Source organism: Mchenga conophoros, linkage group LG7, assembly GCF_057382185.1.
Source record: "Mchenga conophoros isolate Kocher_MC1m ecotype Shallow Benthic linkage group LG7, M_conophoros_male_GT1.1, whole genome shotgun sequence".
NCBI classification, from domain to species: domain Eukaryota; kingdom Metazoa; phylum Chordata; class Actinopteri; order Cichliformes; family Cichlidae; genus Mchenga; species Mchenga conophoros.
Genome location: NC_140532.1, coordinates 1,510,541 through 1,531,079, shown reverse-complemented (window position 1 = coordinate 1,531,079; position 20,539 = coordinate 1,510,541). Strand labels below are relative to the sequence as shown.

Here is a 20,539-nt window from a genome sequence, read left to right as displayed (position 1 = left end):
ATTTCTTCTGTTGAGATTTAGGGCTGAGTTCAGGGGCTTAAATTAAAGATTTCTTTCTCCTGTGGACTCACAACGATGTGCGTAATGATCCTTCTATCAGGAGTTATCTGTGGCAACCTTATCATACTCCTAATGCTGTTTTTGTGTTTGCAGCGTTGCTGCAATAATCCTATAAAGCACCTACAGGATTTACTATAGTTCCTCTTTAAGGCTGGCTGCACATAGGCTGCCCCCCCCCGGTCCTTTTCTTTCACATCTGTAATCCCATTATGACATATGGTTTTCCATCAGTCTTCTCCGCTGGTGTATTTTAGCCGATAATAGGCTTGCTTTGGTTGTGCATGCATGGCGACGCATCACATGACGGACACGAGTGGATCCAGATGAGCCTGTTGCTCAGCTGTTAATGGTCCTTCCAGCAATGGACCAGTCCTCCCAGTGGGTTCACTGGAGTCGTTGTATGCATTGGACTGATGTAGTTCGTGCACTTATAAAACCTGGCGTTAATCCATTTAGGTCTTAGTCTGTTGGTTTAATAGATTTATGTAGACGGTGCCGACAAGGTTGTTACTTTATATCCTTTATTACATAAGACAGCGTGGATGTTTTTGACTTCTGCTCATCAATCGACACGATTTCCTGACAAAAAGGAGCCAGTTATTGTTCTTCACATCAGTCCTGCCACCTCCATGTGTCTGCTGTCTGGCTACAGTCTGCAAGGATGGATGTCATGTTAAAACTATTCTTGGTTTTATCCACTACGCTCTATACTCTTATCAGGGTTCGTTCTGTTTGCGGGTATCGAGCAGCGTGATGCAGCGGGACCACATCAGAGGCATTTTCAAAGTGCCAGTAATGGACTACTGTATAAATTGTAAAATTAGAGCATTTGTGTTTCTTTATAAACAATCGAAAACTTTTTTTTCCAAAGTGGCGGTCAGCGCCCTGTGAGGGAAGCCTTTTAGATGCTCTGGAAACTCCTCGCTGCATTTTCTTTCACAGTGTGCTTTCAACATCGGGGCGTGTCCGAGTGACCTGCTGCTGTTAGTGGACTGCTTTCTTCGCACAGGGAGGACGAGTGGATTAGATTAAGGTTTAGATTTAACGGCGTGTCCACTGAGCTGCGGCGTATCCGTGTGGCAGCTGCGTGTGTGTGATCTCAATGATTGGAAGTAGGGAGTCTATTATAGCAGCGCTTTGTATAATACAGCATAGACACAATAGTGTGCACTGTGCACGGGTGAAGTCGTTTAGGTCTGTGCCCGTTCTCCTTTAGAATGCAGATTATTGCTTTCCGATGTGATGCAATCACTGAATGACAGCAGCTCATGACAAAGCAGCGATAACGTCTCTGAGGGGAACGCAGGTGCTCGTCGTTGGTGCGTGTTAGCGATAGTGGATTAAGTACAGCAGTGTGTGGATGACTAAGCTCTGATGGTGTGAAGCTACAGCATGGTCCACTGTAGACTGCACTTCTGAGACAGTAAAGAGGAAGCAGGATGACGAACTGAGGAAGAACATGTTTGACTGTGCAGAGATGGGGAACTGGTTTCAGAATCATGTGAATGACTGGATTGTGTGCGTTTTTGCATAAGTACGTACACGATGTTATCTCGTGTGTAATGTTTGGGCCGCAAACTCGAGGGACCTGGTCATGTGTTAACAGCATATCACTGTGTGTGTGTGTGCGTGCACGAGGAGACACCATCTGTTTATGGGGCCTGTGTGTGTTTAGACGTGTGCAAATGTTCTCTCGCTGCCCAGCTGGCAAACTGACCTCTCCAGCAGCGTTCACTGTGAGCATGTGAGAAAACTAATTTAATGTCGGATATTTTCATATCATCAGACAGGAGCGAGGAAGAAGCCGCCGTCAGGCAAAGTGAGGAAGATATTAGAGGTTGTTCCCAGCAATGTGACTAAGTACAGCCCTCTGTCCTGTCAGAGTGGCTGTGAGTAGGCTGCACTCTGCCCTGAAAGGCTTTGCTTTGGGGGCTGCTCCTGGAAGGGCAAACTCCAGAGATGGGTGTAAGCGTACCAGGAAATGGATTAATTATTTCTGGAGATGTAAGATTTATATTTTATAGGTTTGCCTAATGACCTAGCAGCAGTTAAAGGATAAAATAGCAAAATCGTTGCTGAAACAAGTGGAATTTCCAGCTTCCAGTTTCAAATCATAGCGTTCAAGATCCAAACACTGCTGTTTTATAGCTGACACGCTGCGCTCCTGGACATTTTACAATGCTACCATAGCCTTTATTTATTTTTGTAAACCATGTTTTTGGCCCTCAGGTACGCAGATGTTTGAAATGACTCAAAGGGTGAGGTGTTACCAGCATGCTTGTATTTTGGTCCTTGCGTAGTCGTAAAGCCTCAGTTTAGCTGAGCTGTCATGCTTATCACACATTCTAATCACACATTGGTCTGTAAAAAGAAAAGTCATAAAGGAGGCATTCATGACATCTTTTGACACGTTATTAAATGTCTGTGTAATTTCTCTTTCAATAACTGACAGAATACAACACATGCAAGCCAAGACTGTTAAACACATCATGAGTTCAATGCACTTCATAGTCACAGAGTAACAGAGGAGGCCTGCATTGCTCACTTAATAAAGATGTCGTTGAGTAACTGACTTTTACCCAAACAGGGCAGTGACGCTCGTTTCATCATCCCTGCTTAGGAACGTTTAAAGCGGTGGGAATGTTAAGCTCGGGATCGCGACGTGCTCAAACAAACCAACATCAGTGATTATTGGTTTTTGGTGTTTTTCTGTGGAGATTTATGCAGTAAAATGGTTATTCTGAAGTAGTTCATTCAACATGAAATATCAGCTTTCAATTTTGTATTGATTTAAACTGACGTGAAGAAAATTGTGAACCAAACTTATATGAATTCATAAATCTTTATCCAGTTATTTTGATTAGAGTGTGTTTTAGCATCAAAGCAATTCAGTCAGTTATTCTCTTTGTGTGTGTGTGTGTGTTCCTGTCTAGCTATCTTTGTGAGGACCAACAGTCACTTGTGAGGACACACTCACAAGTTTGAAGGCCTTTTTGAGGCTCAAAATGTGGTTTTAGTGTCAGGGTTACAGTTAGGTTTAGGGTCAGGCATTCATTTGTAATGGTTAGGGGCTGGGGAAACCATTATGTCAATAAAGGTCTTCACTAAGATAGCTAAACAGGCTTGTGTGTGTGACATACAATGCCTCCTTTTCTGTATTTCCCTCTCGTCTTTATCTCTGGCTTTCTCAGTCTGTGTATATGTGCGCTTGTGTCTTGCTGACACGATCGGAGGCGACCGGCCGAAGGGAGAACAAACGGCGTCCGTCCCTCGCGGCTGCGCTGCTTCCCACAGGCTGTTCCCACCGTGTGTGTGTGGTTTCTCTCTCTAGAACACAAGATAATTGGGTTTAAGCCTCAGAAGAGGAGAATAGAAGGGGGAAGGGAAGCAAAACTGAGGGAAAAAGGTGGTGGTGTTTTGCTCAGAGAGGCAAAGGAGCGTTATAGATGGAAGGAGGCAGAATTTAATGAAGGCAAAAAATACCCAGCGCATAGAAACGGGGCAAAGAATTGCAGTCTGCAAACAGGGGATAGAAAAGACTGAAATTACAGGAGAAAATAGAAAGTGTGACAGTGATGGAAACAAGGATGAAGTAGGAGAACAAGAAAGGAAAGAGGGAAGAACACAAAGAGCAAGGAGGAGAGTCCCAGGGACAACACGCTGAAGCAGTGAGGCACGAGAATTCAATTTCTTCTTTCTCAAAGGACAGAAAAGTGTTGTGGGAGTGTGAAAGGAAACAGGATAGGAGAGAAGAGGGTGCAGCGATATACGAGGAGGGAGGATGAGTGTGAATCAGACTGGGAAGGTAAGAGGAGGAAGATGAAGACATTTTGAGCTACAGAGGAGAGATCGGCAAGTGAAACAACATGTTATAACTTATTCAGCAAGCTAGAAGAAGTGACAAAGAGAGTCAAGGACAAAGAGCAAAGAGCACTTCTCTCCTGGACTCTGCTCTCCTTGATAATTATTAGCTGCCTTTTTCTGAGACGCTCAGACTCCAGCAGAGGAACTGGGCTGCAGAGAGCAGGGGCAGCTCGTGCTGGCACCAACTCCAGTGTGGCACGGACAGGCCGTCTACAACTGGTCGTCCAAAACGGTCCATCAGCTAGATAGTCATCCTTCATTGGCCAAATGTAGCCATGGGCGTGCTCTATACTGGAATGATTTGATTGGTCGCTTCAGTGAGCCATGAACTAACAGCAGGGGTCATCATAGCTGTGCGTGCGTGTGTGATGCCCTTTTTGTTTAGTGTCTCAATCAGATCTGCATGTTGTAAATAATCAAATTTGAACTCGGCTATCAAAACCTTATCGGGACCACCGAGACTCGTACTTCTTATCCCAGGGGAAGAAACTTCGGCACTTCCCTTTTTCGTCTCCTCCCTTGAACTCACCTCGTTCACAGTAATCTTCAGTTGTTCTTGTTTCCACGCTGTAAGTCAGTCTTTACAAACTGATACTTAAATATCAGACCTTTAAAATTGATCAGTTCCACTTGGAAATCACAAGTACAACACTTACATTATGGAAATATCAAAGGCAAACCTCCCAGAAAGGCCGTGTGAAATTTCCAGGAAATTGTTGGAAGAAGAAGTCTCTTTGTGACTGTTGAAGGCCTTTGAAAAAAATCTCTTTCCTGCAGGAATGATGACATCAAAACTGATTTTGTACTTGATTTGTTATGTATCCTATTACCTGAATGACTGTTAACATCAATCAGCTAGCTTTTAATATTGATGGTCTTTACCATAGACTGCAGGTGAGGACAGCACACGAATCACTGATTTTAGTTCAATCAGACTAACGTCTTGTTTTGTCTGTTTGTGTTAGCAACATGTTTCTCTGATCCCTCGTGAAACCAAATCTACGCCACAAGAATCTTCCAAAATAAAATGAGTGAAAAAAGTGCCTTTTTCTGCTCGGTGTCTGCTGCGGGGTGTTTATGTGAGCATCCAATAGTTAATTGGTATAAAATCAACTGGTGACATTAAAAACTAGTGATCTTTATAAAAGAGCTCTTCATATAATCCCTCCTGTTGCAGACAGAGATCTTGGTATAGTCACACGTTTTTTTCCCCTTTTGTTATTTGGTTGTTTTTATCTGCAGCTAATCGTGCAGCAGCTTTATTACTCGGGTAACACAACAGGCTCTTTGAATATGCTGCAAATCTTTCTGTGTTTATTGTCCTACCTGTCCTCCATTTCATTTTAATTATATTAAAGTCAATGCGCACACATAGAAAAATATTCCCCTCTAGTCCTTCTTCATCCTTCTTGTTCCTGGGACCTGCTGGAGCCACTCCCCCATCTTGGGAGTCACTGGGACCACTGTTTCCTTCACCCTCCACAACTTCTCCAGCTCTTCTCTGAGCCCTTGATATTTGTCCAGCTTCTGTGTTCCTTCTTCCTGATGTTGCTGTCATTCAGTATTACTACGTCCATCACTACGGCCGTCTTCCTCTGGTTGTCCACCACTACTTTGGTTAGCCACAGTCCGACAGGACCTTAGCTCGGTCATTCTCCACCACCCTAGGGGCGTCTCCCATTTTGACCTCGGGACTTCCAGGCCAGCCACTTGGTTATGGCGTTCCATGTATGCCCTGCCTGCTAGCATCTTGCACCCTGCTGTTATGTGCTGGATTGTCTCATCTTTACACAGCCTGCACCTGGGGTCTTGCCTGGTGTGATAGACCCCAGCCTCTATGGATCTTGTACTCAGAGCTTGTTCTTGTGCTGCCATGATTAGTGCCTCTGTGCTGTCTTTCAGTCCAGCTTTGTCCAGCCACTGGTAGGATTTCTGGATATCAGCCACCTCCTCTATCTGCCGGTGGTACATACCGTGCAGGGGCCTGTCCTTCCATGATGGTTCCTCCTCTCCCTCCTCTTCTCCAGATTTCTGCAGCCTGAGGTATTCACTTAGCACACGGTCAGTTGTGTCCATCTACCTGATGTACTCATGGATGTTTGTTGTCTAAACCTGGACAGTGGTTCCTGCATTCACCAGTCCCCGGCCTCCTTCCTTCCGCTTAGCGTACAGCCTCAGGGTGCTGGACTTGGGGTGAAACCCTCCATGCATGGTCAGGAGCTTCCTTGTCTTGTAGCTTCTATCTCGTCCTTTATGATCCCAGCAGGGTACCTGATCACAGGCAGGGCGTCAGTGTTCATTGCCCAGATCTGGTTCTTCCCATTCAGCTGACTCCTCAGGTCTTACTCTCTGCAGGTACTTGGTGGTTGCAGCTTTCCTAGCAGCCTCTTCGTGGTTCCCATTTGCCTGCGGGATCCCCAGGTACCTGTAGCTGTCCTCTATGTCTGCAATGTTGCCTTCTGGTAGTCCGATCCCCTCAGTTCTGACTACCTTCCCTCTCTTTCTTACCGTCCAACTACACTTCTCCAGTCCGAATGATATTCCAGTGACATTGGTGTAGATCCTTGTGATGTAAATGAGTGAATCGATGTCTCGTCGTTCACTCCTGGCATACAGCTTGATGTCATCCATATATACACATATGTATATATATGGATGACATATGTCATATGTGATACATATGACATATGTCATACATATGTCATACCTATGTCATACATACGTGTATATATATATATATATATATATATATATATATATGTGTGTGTATATATATATATATATATATATATATATATATTAGGGGTGCAACGATACACAAAATTCACGGTTCGGTTCGATACTTTGGTGTCACGGTTCGATATTTTTTCGATACAAAAAAATGTTCATACATTTTTTATTTGTCATTTATTAAAATTATAAATATATATTTTAACTCAAAAGTACAGTTTTTAAATTTAACCCTAACCCTTGTGCGTGTTTTTTATTTTGACAGCGAATGCGCACCTGCGGACCACTTATGTGCAGCCCTGGTTATTTAGCTCGTCATGTTGCAGCCACAGAAATTATTTTGTCCATGAAACCATAAAGCTGCACTTTCTTTTTGCCTTATAGTCTGATTTGTCATAACTTCTCCGTTTTGTGGTAAGCTTTTCTTTGGCTGTCACTTCTTCACCCTGACCTGTCTTATTTGGCTCAGCAGAACTGAAATGCTTTTACACACTCACTCACATAAGCTCAGCGATTCTCTGCGCGATCAACCTCTCACATGTTTAAGCTGCGGGAGATTTCACTTGTCATGTTTGCATAGTAAGCTAACGATTAATAAGACGATGTCAGAGGAATTGGTGCACAAATTATCATCACTCACAGATCAGTGCTGTCGCTCTCTATACACAGTTCGCATGATTGCAAAGTGAAAGCAAAAAAACAAGCGCAAATTCAAACACGATTTCAATATGTCACATATTGACAGTGGCTCACCGATGCCAATGACATAATTACCCAGCTACATTTCTGAAAGAATGCAAAAGCATTGACATATATTTTTCCTACAATAGCCCGACAGGCAGGGCAGAGATAGATTTTGGTAGCCGACTGAAAAAATCGCTAGCTCCAGGACGTCGGGCTAGCGATATTGCGAGCCCTGTATCTGATTGAGGAATCACTCATCTTTGGAAAAGAGAGTTTATTACAGAGAAATGTCTCTTTCCAAAATAAAAGCTATACTATCCGCTTCTTCTGGGCTATATTCTCAGCAGCATAAGGAGAATCATGTGCTAACAGCTGTCTAAATGACTCGGCTAAAGTTAGTAGCATGCTTGTTGTTTTTGTCTTTGCACTAGGATGATGTCGGCGTAAATGTGCAGTCATATTCGTTGTGTTCCCACTAGTGCTTTCAGGTTAATCTAGTTGAAATGACCTTAACACCACAACACGGCAAATCTCCGTTAACGAGCTACCGCCGATCGCCCCGTGCATGGGGCTAGACGGCCAACACGTTAACGAGCTAACTGCGCTAACACACTAGTTCACACCAATGTAATTGAGCATTGCATGGCACATCCGACATACTGTTTTACTTTAGTCCATGACTCGCTTACCTTCAGGGTCATACGTCACATGAAAACCAAAATAATTCCAAACGCCAGATCTGAATGAGGGTGGGGGAGGTCTATGTTACAAGGAGAGCTTAACTTCTGTCTCGCTAGCTTGCCCTGCGCTCTTCCTTCTGACGATGCTGTCTGTGTGGAGCGCTCAGTGAATCTGCATTCGACTACTCCACCTAGGCTGCACTGTCGAGCCTAGGCGGAGTAGTCGAATGCAGATTCACTGAGCGCTCAACACAGACAGCATCGTCAGAAGGAAAATTGATAAAATAAATTACAAATGTTGTATTGTTCGATACATATGCGTACCGAACCGAAAGCTCTGTATCGAACGGTTCAATATCGATACGAATATCGTTGCACCCCTAATAAATATATATATATATATATTTATTAGGGGTGCAACGATATTATATATATATATATATATATATATATATATATATATATATATATATATATATATTAGGGGTGCAACGATACACAAAATTCACGGTTCGGTTCGGTTCGATACTTTGGTGTCACGGTTCGATATTTTTTCGATACAAAAAAAAAATGTTCATGCCTTTTTAATTTGTCATTTATTAAAATTATAAATATATATTTTAACACAAAAGTACAGTTTTTAAATTTAACCCTAACCCTTGTGCGTGTTGTTTTTTAGCTCGTCATATTGCAGCCACAGAAATTATTTTGTCCATGAAACCATAAAGCTGCACTTTCTTTTTGCCTTATAGTCTGATTTGTCATAACTTCTCCGTTTTGTGGTAAGCTTTTCTTTGGCTGTCACTTCTTCACCCTGACCTGTCTTATTTGGCTCAGCAGAACTAAAATATATATCTGTCTGTGAAGGTTCTCAATCATCCAGGTCATCGTAGTGAAATATATATCCTGCCGCACTCACATAAGCTCAGCGATTCTCTGCACGATCAACCTCTCACATGTTTAAGCTGCGGGAGATTTCACTTGTCATGTTTGCATAGTAAGCTAACGATTAATAAGACGATGTCAGAGGAATTGGTGCACAAATTATCATCACTCACAGATCAGTGCTGTCGCTCTCTATACACAGTTCGCACGATTGCAAAGTGAAAGCAAAAAAACAAGCGCAAATTCAAACACGATTTCAATATGTCACATATTGACAGTGGCTCACCGATGCCAATGACATAATTACCCAGCTACATTTCTGAAAGAATGCAAAAGCATTGACATATATTTTTCCTTCCTACAATAGCCCGACAGGCAGGGGAGAGATAGCCCCGGGACGTCGGGCTAGCGATATTGCGAGCCCTGTATCTGATTGAGGAATCACTCATCTTTGGAAAAGAGAGTTTATTACAGAGAAATGTCTCTTTCCAAAATAAAAGCTATACTATCCGCTTCTTCTGGGCTATATTCTCAGCAGCATAAGGAGAATCCTGTGCTAACAGCTGTCTAAATGACTCGGCTAAAGTTAGTAGCATGCTTGTTGTTTTTGTCTTTGCACTAGGATGATGTCGGTGTAAATGTGCAGTCATATTCGTTGTGTTCCCTCTAGTGCTTTCAGGTTAATCTCGTTGAAATAACCTTAACGCCACAACACGGCAAATCTCCGTTAACGAGCTACCCTATACAGAGGGGCTAGACGGCCAACACGTTAACGAGCTAACTGTGCTAACACACTAGCTCCCACCCATGTAATTGAGCATTGCATGGCACATCCAACATACTGTTTTACTTTAGTCCATGACTCGCTTACCTTCAGGGTCATACGTCACATGAAAACCAAAATAATTCCAAACGCCAGATCTGAATGAGGGTGGGGAGGTCCACTTCTGTCTCGCTAGCTTGCCCTGCGCTCTTCCTTCTGACCATCCTGTCTGTGTTGAGTGCTCAGTGAATCTGCGTTCGACTACTCCGCCTAGGCTGCACTCTCGAGCCTAGGCGGAGTAGTCAAATGCAGATTCACTGAGCGCTCAACACAGACAGCATCGTCAGAAGGAAAGTTGATAAAATAAATTACAAATTTTGTATTGTTCTTTTTTTTCTCCCCTTTGGTTTTCTTTCTTTCTCTCCCCCTCTTTCTTTCATTCTTTCCCCCTGTCCTATCCCACAGTCATGTCTGTCCCGTTTGCAACTGAAAATAAAATAAATTCATAATTATAATAAAGGTCAATCAAATGGACCAATATGATGATCCACTTAAAATAAATCCTCTTGGCATTTTTCTTGGCCTCAAGACAACAATTCTGATGGCTATAGATCCAAACGGGACACCAAAAAAAAAAAAAAAAAAAAAAATTGAAAAAAAAAAAAAATTGAAAAAAATTGTATTGTTCGATACATATGCATACCGAACCGAAAGCACTGTATCGAACGGTTCAATATCGATACGAATATCGTTGCACCCCTACTATCTATATATCTATCTATATATATATCTATCTATATATATATCTATCTATATATATAAAAACACCCAGCACGCCCCTGCGGGCGGTTTATCCTTCAAGCTCGGGTCCTCTACCAGAGGCCTGGGAGCTTGAGCGTCCTGCAGTATCTTAGCTGTTCCCAGGACTGCGCTCTTCTGGACAGAGATCTTCAATGTTGTTCCTGGGATCTGCTGGAGCCACTCGCCTAGCTTGGGAGTCACCGCACCTAGTGTTCCGATTACCACGGGGACCACCGTTACCTTCACCCTCCACATCCTCTCGAGCTCTTCTCTGAGCCCTTGGTATTTCTCCAGCTTCTCGTGTTCCTTCTTCCTGATATTGCTGTCATTCGGAACCGCTACATCGATCACTACGGCCGTCTTCTTCTGTTTGTCTACCACCACTATGTCCGGTTGGTTAGCCACCACCATTTTGTCCGTCTGTATCTGGAAGTCCCACAGGATATATATATATATATATATATATATATATATATATATATATATATATATATATATATCATCAGTTGTATAAAGCCAGGTCATTTGATCATTTGTATAAAGCCAGGTCATTATGACTGTGTGTGTGGTCTGTGCGCTAATCAGGGCTTCTTATAAGAAACAAAGGTCTTTTGTTATAGGGAATTGTGTTTGTGTGCAGTTACACACACTTGAAAGTTTCTTTTTCTTGGTGCTTTTGTTTGTGTGGCTTTGTGGTTGTGTGACTTTTTTTCCGTGTGTGTTAGAGCTATTTGGCAGATTTCCTGTCAGTTCAGTGCACTACGAGACAATGGAGTCTTGTTACAATGACCACACTCAGCTGATATAAAGTCAGCTGAGTGTGACTGTGGCTGTGTAGCTGAAAGAGTGTCTGGTTAAATGCATGTTTGTATTTTTGTATTTGTATCATAGCTAACTCAGAGCAGACATACGCAGCAATACAAAAAATTAAATTATTCCCACGGCACTGTAAACTGTAACATATATAAGGTTTAGTTTTGATTCAGTTTAAGTATGTTGCAGTATGAAGTATGTTGCATTAAATTGTAAAACATTTTACTTTTTTCCTTTCATGTTTGCTTTACTAACAAAGTACAAAGTGATAAAGAAAAACTTGATAATGAGTATATAGCTGTGCATATCAGCAATCAGCTAATTAATTATCCAAAATATTCATCTGGTTAAAATAAGTGAAGCGTCACAGTTTTAGACTCCGTTTTCGCACAGACGCCATCTCCAGGTTGAGTCCTGATGTTTGGATACGTATCATTAACGCGAACAATTTAAACTTCTGCTCCCACTGGAAGAACCAAAGTCACTTAAATCTCGCTTAGCATTGTGTTTATCTACTGAAATGATTGAAATAAAGAGACCTTTTTGAAATAAGAAGACAAACAGCAGCAGTATTTTGCTGTCTCTGTCAGGCCTGTCTGGGGTTCAGGTGTGCCTATTTTCTTTTCATTTGTTTCTACTGGATCAGCCTGTCGTTTGCTCCCTCAGTAAGTCATTAATATTGACACAGGAGAGGACAGGTAACCTGAATAATTACATTTTCATTTATGAAGAGGTGAGCTACTGTCACTGATGACACACTAATAGCAGTAGTGACACAGCATACTCAGAAGGGAGTTCTGTTCGACCAAAGTCCTCATCCAGACCAAAACCATACTGTCCCTGCTGCGAGAATAAGGAGCATTTCCTGAACGCTTGTATAGAGTTTAAGAAACTGACCACCGACCAGATGGTGAGGTGGTTAACTGATGAACAGCGGTGCTGGAAATGTGGAAGAACTCACCAGCCGGAGGTTTGCACCCTCAAACGACCTTGTAATACCTACAGAGAGCAACACCTGACTGTACTGCATGATGCGGTCCAGCAGATCCAGAAGAGTGTGCTCATGATGACTGCTCCGACTACAACAGTGTACTTGGATAGGCCAAACCGGTCTCCCAAGGTGATGCTGAAGGTTGTAAAGGTCTTTTTTTTTTTTTTTTTTTTTTTTTTTTTTTTTTGCCTGTCCCGTTTGGCTCTTTTGCATCAGAATTATTGTCTAAAGGCAAAGAAAGATGCCCAACGGATTGACTTTACCAAATTGACCATCCCAGCCTTGCCGTAATGGTCCATTTGATTCACCTTTTATTGTTTATTTTATTTTCACTTACTGAATATGGAACAGACTTGACTGGGGGAAAGAAGGGGAGAAAGAAAGAGGGAAAGAGAAACAGCTGAGAAGAGGGACGGGGGAGAAGGGCAAAAAACAAAAACCAACAGAACGGGCAGAGAAAAAAATGCATATATCAATCACCTGGATCACCTGCTGAGAAAGAAAAAAGAAAACAAGCAGAAGAGAACAAGAGTAATAGAATAAACAGCATCACAATGATATATGGGAATATGACAGTAAATACTAAATATTAAACATTATTGTGCAGCACATAAGATCAACAGAACACAGTGTGCTTTGAGGTAGGAGCCAAAAAGGGTGTAGTTTGTGGGTGTGATCACCCGTGTGTACACCTGGGAGCATGGACGCGCTTGTTTTTTTTTTTTAAAAGGTTCCTTCATGTAATGATCTGCTAGAGGGTGTGGGGGGGCCACAGCCCCGTCCTCCAGGGCGTGAAGCAGGTGTGGAGGAGATCAAAACTCCAGACATCCAGAGGCCCCCAGAACACAAGAGACCAAGGAAGACCAACAGAGGGGCAGCCGCGCCACTGTCCCAGAAAGAGCTGAGGAGAGTCCCAGATGAGGGCTCACTCAGCAGCCGCGGAGCAGAAGCCAGGGGGAGTTGCAGTGACGCGCCCGTGAGCTCCGCCGGCAGCCAGCCGTGCCTGAGTGACCGAGCCCCAGGCCGAGAGGCCAAGGGCACCCCACCTCCGAAGTGGCCCGAGCGAGCCCCAGGCTCCAGGCCCCGATAAGCGGCCGCCAAGGAGTGAGCCGGTGTGTACCTGGACGCCCACCCCCGGACACAAAGAACCACCAACGCACCGATGTCTGAGGGAGTCCGCCACTGGCAGGGAAAGTGGTGGTAGGGGGAGATAGGCCTCCAAACCTTGGAGGGCCTGAGATGTCCCCAGAGAGGTGGCGCCTGATACCCAACCTGACATATAGACACAGACATACAGGCACACACATATACAAACATCCATTCCCACCCTCATGCTCTCATATGCACTTACTCCACACTCAACCAACGTGGAGACAGACATAAAGAGACGCTGTACACACGATCACACTCCCCAAGCAGGTTGTAAAGGTCTTGCTGTACAACAGGGACCAAACATTGGAGACTCATGCAATACTCGATGATTGCTAAGAACGAAGCATCATTTTATCACAAGCTGTTCGACGTTTAAACCTCACCCCAGAGTCTGAGACACTTACCCTGCGGGGACACTTCCAAGTGTCCTCCCCCTAGAAACCTGGGGAGAAGTATCATATACAAAAGGCATTCACCGCCGATGCCCTTGGTCTCTCAGAACATTCCTATCCGGTGAGGATTCTCCAACGCCGCTATAAACACCTTCTTGACTTACCTCTGCCTTTGGTAGACCATGTTCAACCTCTGCTGCTTATCGGCTCTGACATGCCTCATCTCATGGCACCTACAGAACCAGTTCATCTGGGCCTGACAGGGGGACCGATCGCTGTCCATACCAAGCTTGGTTGGTCGCTCCAAGGTCCCATCAGTATCGACCAAACTCCTGCAACTGAGCAGCAGTGCCTGTTCACAGCAACAGTTGTGCCAACCAGTGAGCTTTTCAGGAATGTTGAGCGTCTCTGTCAGATTGATACACTGCCTTATGTGAGCGAGAAGCAGGTAACCCGATCGAAGCAAGATCAGCAAGCTCTAAACCTACTCCAGACATCCACCATCAGGGTCACTGTCGATGAGACAGAGAGGTATGCCACACCACTGCTTCGTCGCGCCAACTCCGCCACGCTTCAAACTCCTATCAAAGCAGTCTTGCCAAGTCTGCGCAGTACAGAGAGGAGACTTGTCAAAGGCCCACAACGCGCCAAAGTATATTGTCAGGAGAGTCAGAAGCTAGAGAACATGGGCTATGTAGCCGTGGTGCCACATGAGATAGCTAGAACCACTGCAGAATCCTGGTTCATACCTCACCACATGGTGCGACACGGACAGGATCGTCTTTAACTGCTCTTTCCAGTACAAAGGGAAGTCCCTCAACTCTATTCTCCTCCCTGGACCTGCCCTAGGTCCATCTTTGCTAGGAGTTCTTCTTCGGTTTTGACAGTATCCAGTTGCTGTGATTGGCGACATCAAAGGTAGGTTCCACCAGGCACGCCTTTTGCCAGCAAACAAACCAGTGCTGCGCTTCCTCTGGCGGGACATGAAGAGGAATGAAGAGTCGAAGATCTATGAATGGCAAGTGCTACCATGCCTCCGCAGCACCCACTCCCAAGAGGAAGCTAAGGCCCTAGTCAACAGTCTGCGCCAGCTGCTCCACACCGGGGGCTTTGAGATACGTCAATGGGCCAGCAACATCCCTGCTGTCATTGAACATCTTCCATCCAATGTCAGATCTGAGAGTAGTGACCTATGGCTCTCTCAGTCTAGCACGGACCTTTGGGAGCCAACTCTGGGATTGACATGGGATTGCCTTCGTGACTCCTTTAAATACAGACATCGACTGGGGGAGAGAACTGAACCCACACTGAGGAACGTCTACAAAACACTTGCGTGACAGTACGATCCGCTAGGTTATATAGTACCGTTCACCACACAGGCCAAGACTCTGGTACAGGATCTTTGGAAGGAGCAGCTCGGCTGGGACGACCCGATCCAGCCACCTAGCCTTCGTGACAGATGGCTTGCCTGGGAAAGGGAGATTCCTGATCTTATCCAAATGGAAATCCCCAGATGTTATGCACCAGTGTCTGCTGATTCATCTGCTTCAAGTAGAGATCTTCACATCTTTTGCAACACTTCCAAGAGAGCATATGGGTCTGTCGCTTACCTGCAGAGAGATGGGAATACCCGGAGATATGTGGATAGTGTGAATAACCCTGCTGATGACATTACCAGGGGCAAGACCTTGAAGGAGCTGTCACGACCACACCGGTGGCACCAAGGCCCTGAGTTTTTACGTCAATCCGAGGAGCATTGGCCGACCAGCCCACCAGCATATCCAGAGCCAGAGGATGGTGAGCTGAAGAAATCATATTTCTGTGGACAGGTTAGGGTTAACTCCTGCCCTCAACTTCCTGAAATCAGCATGTTCTCCACCTGGAAGGATCTCATGAAGACAACAGCGCGGTCCCTACATGGGGCGGCTGACCCAAACTCAAGCTCGCCCAGTGAAGCAGACGATTACATCAAAGCTGAGAAACTCCTCCTGATGAAGGCCCAGTCAGAGTCATTCCCAGAGGAGGCCAAGGCACTCAGGTCTGGCAGACCATTGCTAACCAACAGCCGTTAGAACTCCTTATCAAATCAAATCACAAATCAAATCAAATCACTTTTTATTGTCACATCACATGTGCAGGTACATTGGTACAGCACATGCGAGTGAAATTCTTGTGTGCGAGCTTCACAAGCAACAGAGTTGTGCAAAATACAATAACATAAACAGGCAAAATATACGAATGGCTAAATCTGAAACTAATAAATATATGTACAATGTATAATAGTATATGCAAAAAAAAATAAAAATTTCTGGATGTGTATACTAAATGTTTTTCTACGTGTGTGTGTATGTGTGTGTGTGTTTGTGTGTGTGTATACACATATTTTACAAATTAAATAATCAATAAATAAAATGTATAAAAATATAGGAAGGTTACGAAGAGTTGAGCAGCTGGAGCTAGACACCTTCCACCCGATCATACTAGACCCAAAAAAAAATCCTCTGACTAAGCTCATCATCCAGGATTTTGATGAGACCCTCCTTCATCCTGGACCAGAGAGAGTGTTGGCTGAACTGCGTTGCCGGTTCTGGATCCACCGGGGGAGTGAAGCAGTCAGACGGTATCAGAGGGACTGCAGGCAGTGTCAGGCTTGGCGTGCCAATCCTTCCATCCCAAAGATGGCAGATCTACCACCAGCTCGTCTGCGTCTGTATAAACCATCCTTTTATTCAACTGGAGTCGATTGTTTTGGACCCTTTACTGTGAAAATTGGACATCGAACAGAGAAGCGTTGGGGCATAGTCTTCAAGTGCATGACGACCCGTTGTGTGCATCTAGACCTCCTCGAGAGCCTTGACACTCACTCCTTTCTGATGTCGTTAAGGCGCTTTATTGCCAGAAGAGGCAAACCTTTTAAGCTCCTGTGTGACAACGGGACAAATTTTGTCAGTGGAGCCCGAGAGCTACATGAGGCCTTTGAGACCATGGTGCCTCAGTTGAAGGAGCGTTTGGCAGAGTAGCAGATTGCTTTCCGTTTCAACACCCCCCAGTGCTCCTCACTTCGGTGGCACCTGGGAGAGAGAGGTCAGGTGCGTGAAAACTGCTCTTTAGGTCTCTTAAGGAGCAGACGGTCCCTGAAACTGTGCTTCGTACAGTCCTTGTGGAAGTGGAAGGTATCGTAAATGCTAAGCCTCTCGGCATCAGACATAGCAGATCCAGACCCCATCACACCTAACATCCTGCTGATGGGGACGCTATGATGCATCACTCCCTCAAGTGGTTTACGATCCCAGTAACCTTATCGGGAGTCGCAGATGGAGACATAGTCAAGTTCTTGTCAACCACTTCTGGTCCCGATTCATCCGTCACTACCTGCCTATCTTGCAAGAGAGACAGAAGTGGCAGAAGGATGCGGAGTACCTCAAACCGGACCAAGTGGTGCTCATAGTTGATCCTCAGCTCCCAAGAGCTTTATGAGTGGCCTTTCTACCTTGGATTCGATGGTCTGTGCAGACAGTCGGGGGCGGCTGTGTTAGAAAGCCCACTGTTTGCACGTTGTTTGCTTGGTTGAAGTGTTGTGGTTTGTTTATTGATAGTGTTTGCGCTGTGGAGATTGATATGTCCTACGTCATTGAACTCACCATATCATTGCTGACGCTCCTTGAATGCACCACTCTGTGCCATGTGCTGCTAGTCTGCCTTGTAGCTGCTGATAGCCAGCATTGTTCCTTGTGTCCTCTCATCAGCATCTCGTGGGTTTTGGTTTATTGCTGTGTGTGAATGCCAGAAGGTGGGTTCTGTTTACATGATGTTGTGTATGTCAGATGCTATTGTGTGTATTTGTTCCCTCGTGACTATGCTAATGTTATCCTATGCTAATACGCTAATATGCTATGTAAGCTACTAAGTTAGTTAATGCTAATTATTAATTCTTGTGTAATTGTTGAAGTTGTTATAGATGTGAGTGTTGAATACAGTTCCTTGTGCCATCTCTGTGCTAGAATTATGTCTGGGCATGTTGAATGTTTTATGTGTGCTGTACTGATAGTTGCTTTATGTATCGTTACTACAGACCACAGCTGAATAAATCTCCTAAACTTGGAAGCTGCCTCCGTGTTCTTTAACCGGAACACACCCACCATACCTTGCTGCTCTAAATCAGCTAAACTCCTGGAGACAACATTCTCTCCATTTTACAGCATGTGTCAGATGTAAGCATAAAAGTAGCCCAGGTTGTGTTTCCACTGAAAACTTTAGTTACATAACTGTGTATTTAACACTTTAACAAAAACTAAACTAACAGGAGCCAGCACAATGCGTAATACAACTGACATTTCTTCTACCTGAGCTGTGTCTTGGGTCGAGCTTTTAACCGGCTGTTTAAAGGCCTGCGTGTGGGTAAGGCTGCTTTAGCTGCCTGCTTTGAGCTGTCAGGCTAATACAGAGGCCCACACCTGATTCTGCCCCGAGGTCACTTCCTGTGCCTTGCCCCTGGTCTTTCTCCCAGCTTTCCTGTCTTCTCACTACTGTCCCATCAAAGAAAGGCTAAAAGCAGTGCAGTGGCAGAAGTAATATCCATTCACCGTTTGCTCTTCCTGTCATATATAGTGCAACTAACGAGTGCTCCAGCAATGCTCAGTTGAGTCATTTGTTTAGAATCAGAATCAGAAAGGGTTTTATTGCCAAATGTTGAGCAGGTTTACAACATTAGGAAATTGCTGCGGTGCTTCAGTGCAAACATACTGTCATATAACGCTTAAATAAACATAAAAATAAGAATTAAAAGTGCTAAGTAGATAGATATATACTTTTTACTTTTGGGTTGCACATCACCAGCTGCTAGCATCTCCTCCTTCCTAGCCTGGTTGTACTCAATGGTGTATTTGTGCCTCGCATGATAAAACGAGTGTGTAGTTTAAACCTTCAGCAAGCAGGAACTATTTTCTTGCATATTTTCCAAAGGATCGTGCTTTGTTGGATGTAGCTCTCCTTCAGGTACTAAATCGTCATCGGAGGGTGACGCGTGGCTGTCACTGTCAGACAGCGTATACTGATACGATCAGGGACAATATGACACGACTAACCCAAACTGTCTCTCACAGAGCAGACACTACCTTAAAGTGCCTGCTTTGGTGTAATCAGCAGAGCTATTCTTTATAAATCACCTGACGCATGCGTAGGTTTTGGATCAGTGCTACACTCTGCCTTATTTACATACATCTACATCTTCTACCTAAAGCTTTCTGCCAGTCACAACGTTGCTGTAGCCAAGATTTTAGCAACGATGTGGCTGTGAGGAGTGGGTGAAATGAAGCTGGGGAAAAAGATCTGGATCAGATTGGAAATGGCAAAAAAAAAAAAAAAACCCAGCTCACAGAAAACAGGTGAAGCTGTCCCAGGGTGGTGTCTCTGAGGGCCAGCATGTGTCTTTGACGTGGGCTGTGGAAGTGCTATGCACCTGAAATGTACACAGCTGACAGTTAAACCACAGCGGTGTCATTTGATAAGCTCGTGAGCTACTGTTACAAAATGGTCGAAACACTGGACTAGATATGACTGCAAGTGTCAGCAGCTGTATCACTGATTCATTCATCTTCTGAACCATTTTAGTGTTACGGCGATGGCCTGAAGCCTGTCCCAGCTGTCACTGGGCAAGAGGCAGAGTACACCATGACCGATTAGCATTTTAACACCGGGCTGACACAGAGGGAAAGAAAAGAAAAATCCACTCTTCTATTCACACCTCGTGCCAGTTTACCATCACCAGTTAGCCCAACAAGCTGTCTTTGGACAGTGGGAGGAGTCCCCCGAGAGAACCTGAGAGGCAAGCACAGGATTAACATGCAGACTGGTGCAGGGCTGCCAGCCAGCATGGAAGCTGTCGAGTGTATTTGCTGTTTGTGCTGATCGCTGGATCCTCAATGAGAGAATGACAGGTCGCACTGTTTGAAACTGAATTACAAGGTTTTAGTGCAACATGCTGGGTGTGACTCTGTGAAGCCGTCGGCAACTGTTAATTAGGCAACGGTTACGACACGGCACCACCGCAGTGGTTGCACTAAGTTCTGCAAAGACAGCGTGTGTGTGTGCGTGTGTGCGTCTGTGTGTGTGTGTGTGTGTGTGTGTGTGCGTGCGTCTGTGTGTGTGTGTGTGTGTGTGTGTGCGTGCGTCTGTGTGTGTGTGTGTGTGTGTGTGTGTGTGCGTGCGTCTGTGTGTGTGCATCTGTGTGTGTGTGTGTGTGTGTGTGCGTCTGTGTGTGTGTGTGTGTGTGCATCTGTGTGTGTGTGTGTGTGTGTGCGTCTGTGTGTGTGTGTGTGTGCGTCTGTGTGTGTGTGTGTGTGTGTGCGTGCGTCTGTGTGTGTGTGCGTGCGTCTGTGTGTGTGTGTGTGTGTGTGTGTGTGTGTGCGTCTGTGTGTGTGCATCTGTGTGTGTGTGTGTGTGTGTGTGCGTCTGTGTGTGTGTGTGTGTGTGCATCTGTGTGTGTGTGTGTGTGTGTGTGTGTGTGTGCGTCTGTGTGTGTGTGTGTGTGTGTGCGTGCGTCTGTGTGTGTGTGTGCGTGCGTGCGTCTGTGTGTGTGTGTGTGTGTGTGTGTGTGCGTCTGTGTGTGTGTGTGTGTGCGTGCGTCTGTGTGTGTGTGTGCGTGCGTGCGTCTGTGTGTGCATCTGTGTGTGTGTGTGTGTGTGTGTGTGTGTGTGTGTGTGTGCGTCTGTGTGTGTGTGTGTGT

At 44.8% G+C, this 20,539-nt stretch overlaps 1 protein-coding gene across 3 annotated transcripts in view; it reads left to right on the top strand.

Moving 5' to 3' along the window:
• gnao1a (guanine nucleotide binding protein (G protein), alpha activating activity polypeptide O, a) overlaps positions 1-20,539 on the top strand; it is a 109,826-nt gene that overhangs the window by 2,467 nt on the left and 86,820 nt on the right. The gene's annotated exons all lie outside the window — the stretch shown is intronic.